Source organism: Panulirus ornatus, chromosome 55 (assembly GCF_036320965.1).
Source record: "Panulirus ornatus isolate Po-2019 chromosome 55, ASM3632096v1, whole genome shotgun sequence".
Taxonomy (NCBI): Eukaryota; Metazoa; Arthropoda; class Malacostraca; order Decapoda; family Palinuridae; genus Panulirus; species Panulirus ornatus.
The window spans coordinates 32,714,601-32,728,299 of record NC_092278.1 but is presented as its reverse complement, the minus strand read 5'-3'; the positions used below and the strand labels follow the sequence as shown (position 1 = coordinate 32,728,299).

At 42.1% G+C, this 13,699-nt stretch overlaps 1 protein-coding gene across 1 annotated transcript in view; it reads left to right on the top strand.

The window, feature by feature from the left end:
* Positions 1-5,003: 5,003 nt before the first annotated feature.
* LOC139765647 (uncharacterized) overlaps positions 5,004-13,699 on the top strand; it is a 138,250-nt gene continuing 129,554 nt past the window's right edge. The window contains exon 1 of the mRNA XM_071693342.1: positions 5,004-5,655. The gene's annotated coding sequence lies outside the window, so the exon portion shown is untranslated. The remainder of the gene's footprint in view (positions 5,656-13,699) is intronic.

The window sequence follows — 13,699 nt, the reverse complement described above, 5'->3', positions numbered from 1 at the left end:
CCACCACTCAGGCTTCGTCTTGTGCTTTCCATCTCCCGATGAAATGGTTATATCTCACTACCAACCAAACGGCGAAGATTTACAGTCCCTGCGGTAAAATATTTACTCTTTATACCTCCCAGTCGCAATATTAAGCTACAAATGAATTCCAATTTTTTACATCCAAGACTGGAACGTAAAATAGGATGTCTCATGTTTTTCCCGTTTACCCTCATGTATCTGGTCTGATGCTCCTGCTCCATCCACCTGCTGTTCCGTCTCGGTTATCAAAGCACCGGGGATCTAATTGCCAGTTTTCCAGGCTCAAACGTCTGAAGTTGTATATTAGTCCTGGAATTTCAAGTTCCTTGGCTGAGATTCCAGGACTCAATCCGTCACGAGGCCCAGGCTACCAACTCTTATGATGAGCGATCAGAATTTTAATTCCTTCTCTCTCAGTTGTGCCCACATCTCTAGGTCTCACTAGCCGAGGTCATTCTATTTTCTTTTTTTTTTTTGAGATTTTCAGGGTTCTTAAGGAAAGCATATCCATCTCTTCTCCTTCCTTTATCTTATGTCCATATCCAAAACAAGATCTTTTAGTTTCAAGTCTGATATTACAAGTTCATGTTTATCTGCTTCAGTTCCGGGTAATCAGTTTCCTCCTTCATCACTTGTATTTTGTGTTTTCATAAAAGCAGAAGTTATTTCCCCATTCTTCAAACCCATTCCTGGTTTTGACATCCACGGACGACCATCTTATCTTCCATGATCCAGGCTTGCAACTTTTGCTTTTTATTTCTTCTTTCTCTTCTTCAGATGACACATATCAATTTCTACCTCCCATTATCTTTAAATCCATCCCAAACACTCTCCAAACTTTTCCGAAAGAACTTCAAAAACGAAGAGCAAGTTTCTGAGTTTGTTTTTTTCACAGTCTTTTTTTTTTTTTCTTAATTTCTAAGCCAGAGGAAAAGTTTCACGTACCAGTCCTCTTTTCAGAATTTTATCAAAGGTTCGAGATCCCAGTTTCAGGTCGAACATCCATTTACAAATTCTAGAGATCCCGCCTTCGAAGTCCAACCAACTTCATTCATCGCACAAGATCTATACATCAGCAGTTCGTTCGTATTCCAGCCACATGTTTCCAGTTCATACTCTCCCTTTTGTGACATCACAGCTGCTAGCTTCGTGTTAAACCCGAAGGATTCAACTCAAGATTGCTGATTCTAATTTCTTCCTCAAGGCTCTTGCCCTCAGGCATCAACCACTAATCTTTGGCCTTCGAGTTCCAGAACAGTATTGTACCCTAGTGGTCTGTATCCGAATCTAACGCCACATCATTCCATCCTCAAGTTCCATGTATTCAGGTTCCCGCCAGATGACCCTAGCTAGCCTCATCCAAACGATTTCTGTCTTTGACTCCACTCCTAACATGAGTCTCCTGTACATGCTGTGGTAACTAAGTTCCAAAACACTTTAGTCTAACGTTCCAATCCTCTTCGTTGGCTTCGCGAGTGACATACACAAGATCGATTTTGTGACTGATCAAGAGTTTCCCCATCATTAAAAGTATAGGGAACGGTAAAAGACGAGGATAGAGAATGCACAGGTTATTGCAATATGAGGGGTAAGGTCTACAGTGAGTGGGGGTGGACTGGTGTACAAGTTTTTGGCAGACGTAACCAGTATGTGTATGGATTTGGAACAGCCACTTATATGCGTCGCCTGGGGATGGTGGTAGTAAACCAGGCCATTGAACGACGGCTACCGACAACATAAGTGCTGAGGCTACTGGCCAACAAGATCCTCCTGAGGTGCATGGGTTGACGGTAGGCAAAGGCAAGTGAAGTCTCTCGAAGCCAAGTGGCAAATTGAAGAGCGGGAGTTGATGAAGGATATCGAAATTGAGGTATCACTATCTATTTACCCTACCCGTCTATCACCGTTAATCCCCTCCCATTTACATGTGGGTTCGTCAGGTGCACAAGGCACAAAAACGATCTTTGCACTTTAAGAGTTATATAATATGACAAGGACGAAATTAAAAGGTACCGGGTGATCTGAAAACCTGTTATTTACTGGTGTAAAGAAGATTGTTTTTGTGCTGTGTGTACATACAAACTTTGACTTAGGTCTCACGTACATCTCCATATCCAAGCCCAGTTAAATAATGCGAAACATAATGTAATTATTCAACCCTAGGATAATGTTTTATGGAGTTAAGAAAGTAATACATATAGAAGACAGAGAGGCGTAATAATCAATGCGAGAAAATAGAATAGAATTACGTAGTGAAGCAAAAAGACTTATAAGACAAAAGTTGAATTTGGCATGAAACGTATATTGCAGAAAATATCAAAAGAATACCTTAGGAATTTTATAAGTATGTTAGAAGCAAGGGAGTCATTACACAGTCAGTTAATCGATTTATTACATAAAACGATATCTTAGTTCAAGACATCTAAGCTATGAAAGGTATCTTAACTGACTTTTGCATCTGTATATGCGGTTGAAGACACAACTCATGTTCCAAGTCCAGTTTCATCGCTGAGATAGGAGAACATGCTGCAACCTATCGACAAAGAAGTTGAAGACATACCATAAGCAGCAAACGGAATAAAAGTAAACAAAACGGCAGGACCTGATAAATGCTATCCGGAGGCAATGAAAGAGGAGAAAAATGAGATAGTTTAGCCCTTGTCTGCTCTTTTTAAAGTCACTAACTACTGGGAGAGTTCCGGGTGATTGGAAGTTTGCCAATGCAATACCAATATTCAAAAAAAAAGGTAATAAGTCATTGCTCGTAAAATATCGCCTAACTAGTCGAACGTCTTTTTTAGGAAAACTTATAGAAACTAACCTTCGGGACAAAATTATAAACTACTGTTTTTGACGAAATCGATTTTGTCTGACAAATCTATATGATTTCTTTTACGATATAAGCAATATAAATGATGAAAATAAAGCAGTTGATGACATTAACCACGATTTTCAAAACCCTTCAATATTGCATTATTGTACGACAATGGTTAGGAAACTGGCTGACAGGCAGTAAATAAAGAGACGCCATTATGGTCAAGCCTCATAATAGGTTGACGTAACAAGTGGTGTGCCACAGTGATCAGTTTTGGAACTGGCTCACTTTCTCATGGACATTAATGGTATTGATATTGGGTAGCACTGTAGGATATGGAGATTCGTAGATCCTACTGATCTGGGATATAAATCCTCAACTGAAACTGAAGGTCTGCAGCTTCAAACTGCTTTAGACAGACTGATGGATTAGGCTCACAGGTGGAAAATGAAGTTCTGTTATCGGTAAAGGCAAAGCTTAACACACTAGTAGTGAAAACGTGAAGGCAAACTGCAGAAGGAAATCTGTGGAGCCACAATAGGTAAATGAGGAAAAAAGACTTGGGCTTGATAACCAGTGGTGACCTAAAAGCCGAGGAAGCCGTTCAGAGAAACAGTGAAAAGAGCAAAAATATTCTTGTATTCAGAAGAAGGGCTTTCGAATTAAAATCTAAGGAAATTATCCTCACTCTTTACAAGCCATTTGAAAATTGTGTTCAGTTTTGGTCAATCTTCTTGAAAGAAAAAAGACATAGACCAATATATATATATATATATATATATATATATATATATATATATATATATATATATATATATATATATATATATATATATATATATATATATATATATATATATATATTGTCTGGAAAAGGCGAAGCTATTTTTACAAGAAGAATGGTAATCGTTGTGATTATTGCTCCGGGTTCCAGCAACTAAGACCGACCCGTTGCCACCGAAACGACCTATCAAACAAACAGTGGCGTCTCAGAGGTCAACCTCCCTCGGCGTCCCTTGGATCTGAAACCCACAACGCAATTCTCATTCCGCTCAGGAGATAAGTGTATCTCCCCCTCGTCCCGGCTGCCTCGTAACTATCTATCAAGGACATCATTATCCAGAAAGGGCTTCAAAGGGCAAGAGAAAACGTACGAGTGGAGAGGAGGTGGTGCAAAAATAAAGAGGAGGAGGAGGAGGAGAAGGAGGGGGTTAAGGGGAAGGAGGGAGAGGTGGTGGTGGTGGTGGGTGGAGGAGGAAGAGTGGGGTGAGGGGGGGGCAAGAGAAGATGTAGTAGTGGAAAAGAGGCATTTAGGCGTCACGCAGATCTCCCCCGACTGCCACCGAGCCTGAGAAATGTGACCTCGCTAGGTTGGCGCGCGTCAGTTGCCCTCGCGAGGTGGGGGAAGGTGGACGGACGCTCGCGTTTGGCTGCGGCCCCCGGCCCTGGACGCTCTCGCTTCGGCCCGCGTTCTCCCCTCGCCCACCTTGATCAAACCCTTCCGCCCACGCCCGTGGTGACGCCTTACCTGCCAGGGATCATGATCTTCCTGACAACCTTTCCATCATGGTGATGTTTTCCCCCCCGCCATCTTTTCTTCTTATTCGTGTATAAAAATGTGAGGACCAAGGAAGCAAGCACGTAAGATCACACAATGAGAAACACGGTATAAGTTTTGTGACTGTTCGAAGTGAACTTTGAATGAACGACCCTCCCATTGGCCGAGCAAGTGACAGCCGAGCAAGTGGGGGGAAACACAGGAGGATCGTGAATAATTGTTGGCAGTGTCCGTGGACGACGCGCGCGCTGGTCGGGACGACAAATTACTCGCATAACATACAAAGCGGCTGAGTTGTTACGGGCAGTCTCCGTTTGACGGACACACGTCCCTCCCCCCTTTCCTCGTCAGTTTCCCTACCTCCTCCTCCTCCTCCTCCTCCTCAAAACCCCAGCAGCAACAGCAAGAGAGAGAGAGAGACGATCCTCATACGATGTCAGCAGGAGTGAGTACGGTCCAGCTGCTGCGGGAGACCTGGAAGTGATGTGTTTGAGTGACTTGATGGATCACTCCAGATGAAAACTGGGTCTAGCCCTCGTCGCCTGGTGGATGGGAGAGCGTTTTGCAGCGTCGGCCGTCTGACATGGATTCCAGGATTTTTTCCCGCTCGCCCGTGAGTTTTTGGCGTCAGCTTTCGGAGTGATTCATTTGGTCGGGGGAGATACTGTGCCGCGCGTGGGCGGGCGTGTGTGACGGCTGCCCCACTACTGGCTGTGGGCGTGTGTGTGACGGCTGCCCCACTACTGGCTGTGGGTGGGTGTGTGTGTGACGGCTGTCTCAACTGCTGGCGTGAACGTTACGTGTGACGCGGCTGGCACGGGTTAATGTGACGGCTTCCCACTCCTGTGCGACGGCCGCTCCCGCTATTGGCAGGGGTGTGTGACGGCTCCCTTCCTGGCACGGGTGTGTGTGTGTGTGAGTGTGTGTATGCGTGTCTGTGGCAGCAGCTACTCCTCCTCACGGCCGCTAGCCTCAGATAATCCAAGGTTTCTGAGTGATCCCACAGTCGCTCACTGAGCCACGAAGCCACATCACATATCATACGTCTCTTGGACTCAAGGGGACGCTCCTAGTGACGTGGAGGAGGGAAGGCAAGATTACATGACCAGACCAGAGAGCAAATCCTCGTGCCTGTGAAAGCCCCGTGGAAGGAGGCCAAAGACCCGGGTCACCACCGCTAGTGATGGAGTTGAGTGGCCCGGGCCGCACCCTCTCTCGCTCTCTCTCCTCCTAGAGGGGCCCCTGTTCTGCATGAGACAAGGTGAGCCATGCATGTTATTCAAATCCATGATTTCATCCCTCCGTTAGATTTAAGGAAATAAAGCTACCTACAGTATCTTCCTCTGACCAGAGGTCGAAAAAAAGAAAGAAAGAAAGAAAACGGAACGTCCTTTACCCAGGTACACAATACATAGTTAAAGCAGAGAGGTCTAGCCATCGACTTGTTCACTGGCTGGGCCTCGTCTGCAGCCTCTGCTGGCTCCCGATGGGACATCAAGGGACGTTGGGAGGAGGCCATCATGACTTGATGACCTAACCTGAAGCGACCCACCGCCCCTCCTCCTTTGGTACTCTCCGTGTGACCCACCACCCCTCATCCGGTACTTACGAAGCGACTCACCACCCCTCATTTGGTGCTCTCCATACGACCCACCACCCCTCATCTGGTACTCGCTGAGCGACCCAACACCCATCATCTGGTACTCACTAAGCGACCCACGTCATGGCTGAATCCGATAATGTTTCTAACACACACACACACACACACACACACACACACACACACACACACACATATATATATATATATAAATATATGTATATATATATATATATATATATATATATATATATATATATATATATATATATATATATATATATATATATATATTTTTTTTTTTTTTTCAAACTATTCGCCATTTCCCGCGTTAGAGAGGTAGCGTTAAGAACAGACGACTGGGCCATTGAGGGAATATCCTCACCTGGCCCCCTTCTCTGTTCCTTCTTTTGGAAAATTAAAAAAAATTGAGAGGGGAGGATTTCCAGCCCCCCGCTCCCTTCCCTTTTAGTCGCCTTCTACGACACGCAGGGAATACGTGGGAAGTATTCTTTCTCCCCTATCCCCAGGGATAATATATATATATATATATATATATATATATATATATATATATATATATATATATATATATATATATATATATATATATATATATATATATATATATATATATATATATATATCCTAATATCCTACCAGTCCGGGAGTCATTGTAAGAAGATGTTTATATCCGATGTCTCAATCTTGAGCATTATATACCATGATGATCTGATCGCTTAGTAGTCTGCTGTGGGAGAGGAGATGGAGGAAGGAAGGAAGGAGTGGTTTCGGATCCCGTATTTATAGAACGCTCGGCAGCCTCCAGGAGGGGAGGGAAGGAAAGAGGGGGGGTCTCCCGCTCCTTAAAATTAGAGGCTGGTAATGGGTTTCCCTTCCCGTTCGTGGAAGCCGTGTCGCTAATGGGGATTATACTGAAATACTGAAGCGCTTCTGTATTGGTCGTCCGGAACATAGACGCCATCGGTTGTCATGCCCGGCGCTGTGGGTCAGGCTGGAGTGCTGGGTACTGAGTGCTTATGTTGGGGGGGGGGACAACCCGATGGCGAATAACGTCATCAAATACGTCATAGCCATAGAAGCTGTGTAGTTATAACGATACACACACACACACACACACACACACACACACATATATATATATATATATATATATATATATATATATATATATATATATATATATATATATATATATATATATATATATATATATATATATATATATATATATTTTTTTTCAAACTATTCGCCATTTCCCGCGTTAGCGAGGTAGCGTTAAGAACAGAGGACTGGGCCATTGAGGGAATATCCTGACCTGGCCCCCTTCTCTGTTCCTTCTTTTGGAAAATTAAAGAAAATTGAGAGGGGAGGATTTCCAGCCCCCCGCTCCCTCCCCTTTTAGTCGCCTTCTACGACACGCAGGGAATACGTGGGAAGTATTCTTTCTCCCCTATCCCCAGGGATAATATATATATATATATATATATATATATATATATATATATATATATATATATATATATATATATATATATATATATATATATATATATATATATATATATATATATATAAATATATATATATATATATATATATATATATATATATATATATATATATATATATATATATATATATATATATAATCTTTTTTATGCATATTCGCTATTTCCCGCATCAGCGAGGTAGCGTTAAGAATAGAGGACTGAGGCCTTAGAGGATATATCCTCACTTGGCTACCCTCTATGTTCCTTCATTTGGAAAATCAAAAACGGAAGGGGAGGATTTCCAGACCCCGCTCCCTCCCCTTTTAGTCGCCTTCTACGACACGCAGGGAATACGTGGAAGTATTATTTCTGCCCTATCTCCAGGGATATATATATATATATATATATATATATATATATATATATATATATATATATATATATATATATATATATATATATATATATATTTCAACTTGTGAGTGTATGCTGGTGCGTGTGCGTGTGTATGTGCATGTGTACGCAAGTTAGTGTGCATCTCGTCTCCCATCCCCCACTGTCTCCCTCCTCTAACACTCTCTCACCCACACACACCTCCCTCACATCCTCCCACATACACCGGCCGCAGGAAAGACCGAAGACGATCAAAAAAGAAGAAAAATCACAGGAACTCTAACACCAATATTGTAGGGAGGGCGTCCCGCCTCCTCTCTCTCTCTCTCTCTCTCTCTCTCTCTCTCTCTCTCTCTCTCTCTCTCTCTCTCTCTCCCTCATACTGGTCCAGAGAGATTGGTGATAGCGGCCGACCTCTTCCCTCACAGTAAGGGCTTTGAACCATCTCCACTCACGTCCTTACGTGGGGGGGCGTACACGATCTTCTGCATAGTTACCCCACTTCCCCACGAATAGACGCGTACACATATATACGCCTCGCGCCCCCCTCCTTCAGCGACTCCGTCAGGTACCGCTATTATCATTCCTCCCTCCTGCCCTCTATCTCCGTCCTATATTCTTATGTTTTTTTGCGAATTCCGAGGTAGTAAACAGCAACTTCAGTATATATATATATATATATATATATATATATATATATATATATATATATATATATATATATATATATATATATATATATATATATATATATATATATATATATACACAGACACACATATACGAATAAAGCGCATATGCACGCGCACCTTCATAAAACATACAAATCTCCAACAGTCAGGATCGAACCCGGGACCCCTGTGCCACAAGCGGGAATGCTACCGCTAGGCTAAGGCACCTAGCCTAGCGGTAGCACTCCCGCCTGTGGCACAAGGGGTCCCGGGTTCGATCCTGGTTGCTGGAGGTTTGTATGTTCTACACCCCAAGGGCGAGGGTGACATAATGTGGGGAGGGTGGGTTGAGGGGGAGTGTGTGTGTGTGTGTGTGAGGTGGAGGGAAGGAGGCGTGTGATTGCCCCCGTAGCCGGAGAGAGAGAGAGAGAGAGAGAGAGAGAGAGAGAGAGAGAGAGAGAGAGAGAGAGAGAGAGAGAGAGAGAGAGAGAGAGAGAGGGAGGAAAGACTCATCAAGCTTATGGGAAGAAAATTCCCTTCAGGCTTTTCACACTTCCAAAACTTATGAGGAAGATAAAGCCAACATATGAAGATTTAAGCTTAGAAGTTTAATGAAAGCTTGAAAGCAATATTAAGCTTTTGACGCATAAGCTTATTGAAAAATCATGAAAGCGCATTAAGCTTTTAGCGCATAAGCTTATGGAAGAAACAACAAAGCTAAATCAAAGTCTAAACGTGTAAGCTTAGGGGTGAAATAAGTAGGAAGCAGTATTCGGCATTCAACGAGCAAGCTTTCGGAGAGAGAAAAAAAAAAAAAACCCACTAAGCTCCAGCAAGCTTTTAACTTGTAAGCTTACGACTAATAAAAGATGAGAGAGAGGCTTTCCTTTTATGAAAGGCATTAGACGAGGTAAAGCTTAGAGAGAGAGAGAGAGAAAAAGAAGAACTATTCCTGGACAGATGCGTGGGTTGTGAACAGATAAGCTTAGGGAAGAAAGCTGAACAAGCTGTTCGTGCGGTGGTTAACGAGGAGAACAATGCAATGGCCTTGTTTCCTGCCTACCGTAGGGAGAAAACGGATGGTGACAGCCGTTACTGAGGAAGGTTAACGAGAAACAGCTGGTGTTGAGAGATATGGTTAACGAGAAACAGCTGGTGTTGAGAGATATGGTTAACGAGAAACAGCTGGTGTTGAGAGATATGGTTAACGAGAAACAGCTGGTGTTGAGAGATATGGTTAACGAGAAACAGCTGGTGTTGAGAGATATGGTTAACGAGAAACAGCTGGTGTTGAGAGATATGGTTAACGAGAAACAGCTGGTGTTGAGAGATATGGTTAACGAGAAACAGCTGGTGTTGAGAGATATGGTTAACGAGAAACAGATGCTATTAGTAGGGTAGGAAGGTTAACGAGAAACAGCTGGTGTTGAGAGATATGGTTAACGAGAAACAAATGCTGTTAGTTGGGTAGAAAGGCTAACGAGAAACAGATGCTGTTAGTGGGGTAGAAAGGCTAACGAGAAACAGATGTGGTTAACGAGAAACAAATGCTGTTAGTGGGGTAGAAAGGCTAACGAGAAACAGATGTGGTTAACGAGAAATAGATGCTGCGAGTGGGGTAAAAAGGTTAACGAGAAACAGATGCTGTTAGTAGGGTAGAAAGGTTAACGAGAAACAGCTGGTGTTGAGAGATATGGTTAACGAGAAACAAATGCTGTTCGTTGGGTAGAAAGGCTAACGAGAAACAGATGCTGTTAGTGGGGTAGAAAGGCTAACGAGAAACAGATGTGCTTAACGAGAAATAGATGCTGCGAATGGGGTAAAAAGGTTAACGAGAAACAGATGCTGTTAGTGGGCTAGAAAGGTTAACGAGAGACAGATGTGATTAACAAGAATAGATGCTGTGAGTGGGTTAGAAAGGTTAACGAGAAACAGATATGGTTAACGAGAAACAGATGCTGTTGGTGGGGTAGAAAGGTTAACGAGAAACAGCTGCTGTTAACGGATGAAAGTTGTTGAAAAACAGACCCTGTTAACGGGAAAAGCCACTAAGAAACAGATTCTGTCAACGAGAAAGTTCAATGCTGTTAATGGATAAGGTCAATGAGAAAAACAGACACTGTTAACGGTAAGGGCTAACGAGAAACGGCTGTAATTGGTGGGAAGGGTCATAGAGAAACAGATGCTAACAGAAAAGGTGGTCTTTGAGAAAAACAGATCCGTTAACGGGAAAGGGTCATGAAAAACAGACTCTCTACCCTGTTAACAGTAAGCTTAAAAAAAAGAAAAGAAATACGGGTCACTGTTACGCTTACTTAAAGAGAATAAGCTAAGACGGTAAGCTAAGAAGGAGCAAGCTTTAAAAAGGCTTTTAAGCTCTCAAACTTCAGAGAGAAACTTAAAAGAAAAAAAAAAAAAGAAAGAAATGATTCGCTTTGATAAGATTAAACAAAAAAGAGAATAAATTCAGAGAAAATAAACTGTGGATGAAATCAGAAGAAATAAATTGCAACTGAGCCGTTTATTTTGACGGATTTTCTTCAGCCATCGTCTTGTGTCAGTTTTGTTATACCCTGTACTGCCATCTGGTGTCTTTTCCTAGTGTTACCTCGCGCACATGCGCGGGGGGGAAGGAGTTGTCATTTCATGTGTGGCGGGGTGGCGACGGGAATGAATAAGTGCAGACAGTATGAATTATGTACATGTGTATATATGTATATGTCTGTGTGTGTATATATATATGTATGTATACGTTGAGATGTATAGGCATGTATAAGTGCGTGTGTGGACGCGTATGTATATACATGTGTATGTTGGGTGGGTTGGGCCATTCTTTCGTCTGTTTCCTTGCGCTACCTCGCTAACGCGGGAGACAACGACAAAGTATGATAAGATAAAATAAGTATATATATATATATATATATATATATATATATATATATATATATATATATATATATATATATATATATATATATATATATATATGTATATATATAAACTTTTTATGTAATTCCAAAAAACATTTCCATATACGCCAAATTCTATTCAACATTCACACGTTGCTCAATATACGCAAATTCTTCTCCATATACGTAAAATCTTCCTCAATATATGGCGTATCTTGTTACGTATACGCTCATATCTCCCCATATACGCTACATACACTTCACTACATACGCCAAAACCTTATCCTAATTACTTCTAATCTTTCATTTTCTACGCCAAATCATTTTCCATATATGTTCACTCGTTCTTCTGAATATTGAAAAAAAAAATGAATATAGGTCTATTTACTCACTAGATTGTTCATCTTACTCACCAGACCGTTCTAATTACTGCCCAATTACCCACTTCACCTCAACTACCCTCCACTAACATTATGGTAATGGTCTTCAAATTTGAGAATCTATCTTCGCGCCCAAATATTTCCCGTTTAACACGCCAAAATTATCCCATGAGCGGGTGAGAGAGATAACCAGGTTGAACGCCAAATTATCTCACCGGGGATGGGGGATTAACGCATCTAAAACGCCAAATTATACCATCGGGGATGGGGGATTAACGCATCTAAAACGCCAAATTATCCCACCGGGGATGAGGGATTAACGCATCTAAAACGCCAAATTATCCCATCGGGGATGGGGGATTAACGCATCTAAAACGCCAAATTATACCATCAGGGATGGGGGATTAACGCATCTAAAACGCCAAATTATCCCATCGGGGATGGGGGATTAACGCATCTAAAACGCCAAATTATACCATCGGGGATGGGGGATTAACGCATCTATAACGCCAAATTATCCCATCGGGGATGGGGGATTAACGCATCTAAAACGCCAAATTATCCCATCGGGGATAAGGGATTAACGTATCTAAAACGCCAAATTATACCACCGGGGATGGGGGATTAACGCATCTAAAACGCCAAATTATAACACCGGGGATGGGGGATTAACGCATCTAAAACGCCAAATTATCCCACTGGGGATGGGGGATTAACGCATCTATAACGCCAAATTATAACACCGGGGATGGGGGATTAACGCGTCTAAAACGCCAAATTATCCCATCGGGGATGGGGGATTAACGCATCTAAAACGTCAAATTATCCCATCGGGGATAGGGGATTAACGTATCTAAAACGCCAAATTATCCCATCGGGGATGGGGGATTAATACATCTAAAACGCCAAATTATTCTGCTTCACACGGTGAGGATGACGCATTTGAACGCGAATTTATTCTAATAGCAGGTGGTAATATTGAGTTTAAACACCCAGTTCATCTTCTAGCTATGAACATGACATGTTTAAACGCTAAATTGTTCTTCCAGCAATAAGAAGTAACGCGAATTAACGCCAAATTATGCTGAAAAAATCAGCGGAAAAATTGAACTCGTTCGCACGCCAAATTATTCTAATTGCCGTGAAAAGTAACGGGTTTAAATGCCAAATTAGCCAACTAGTAATGGGGGAATAAATTGTTTAAACGCTAAATGAGCCAACTAGTAATGGGGGGAATAAGTGGTTTAAACACCAAATTAGCCAACTAGTAATGGGGGAATAAGTTGTTTAAACGCTAAATGAGCCAACTAGTAATGGGGGAATAAGTTGTTTAAACGCCAAATTAGCCAACTAGTAATGGGGGAATAAGTTGTTTAAACGCCAAATTGTTATTCTAAATTTGTGATTTACGCCAAATTTTTTTTCCCCCTAACTTCACGTGGACTCTGCCATAACTTCGCTTGCTAATCCTTACCCTAACACACCTTGTAAACCACAAGCCAAACGTTTTACAATTTACAAATCACATGTAAAAATTGTAAATTTACGTCCAAGATTTAGTCATTTTTAAGATCATGGTGATGATTAATGTGATAAAGAATAATGAGAGAATCAGTGATGGTACACACACACACACACATACACACACACACACACTCTCACACACACACACGCGCGCGCGCATACACACACACACACACACACACACACACACAACACACACACACACACACACTGACTGACTGACTGACTGACTGAATGGGCAAGCGACGGACACCAGATATACAACAGAAAAATTCTGGTCTGTGCTGCACGGCAGCAGATCCCGTTTGCCTGTG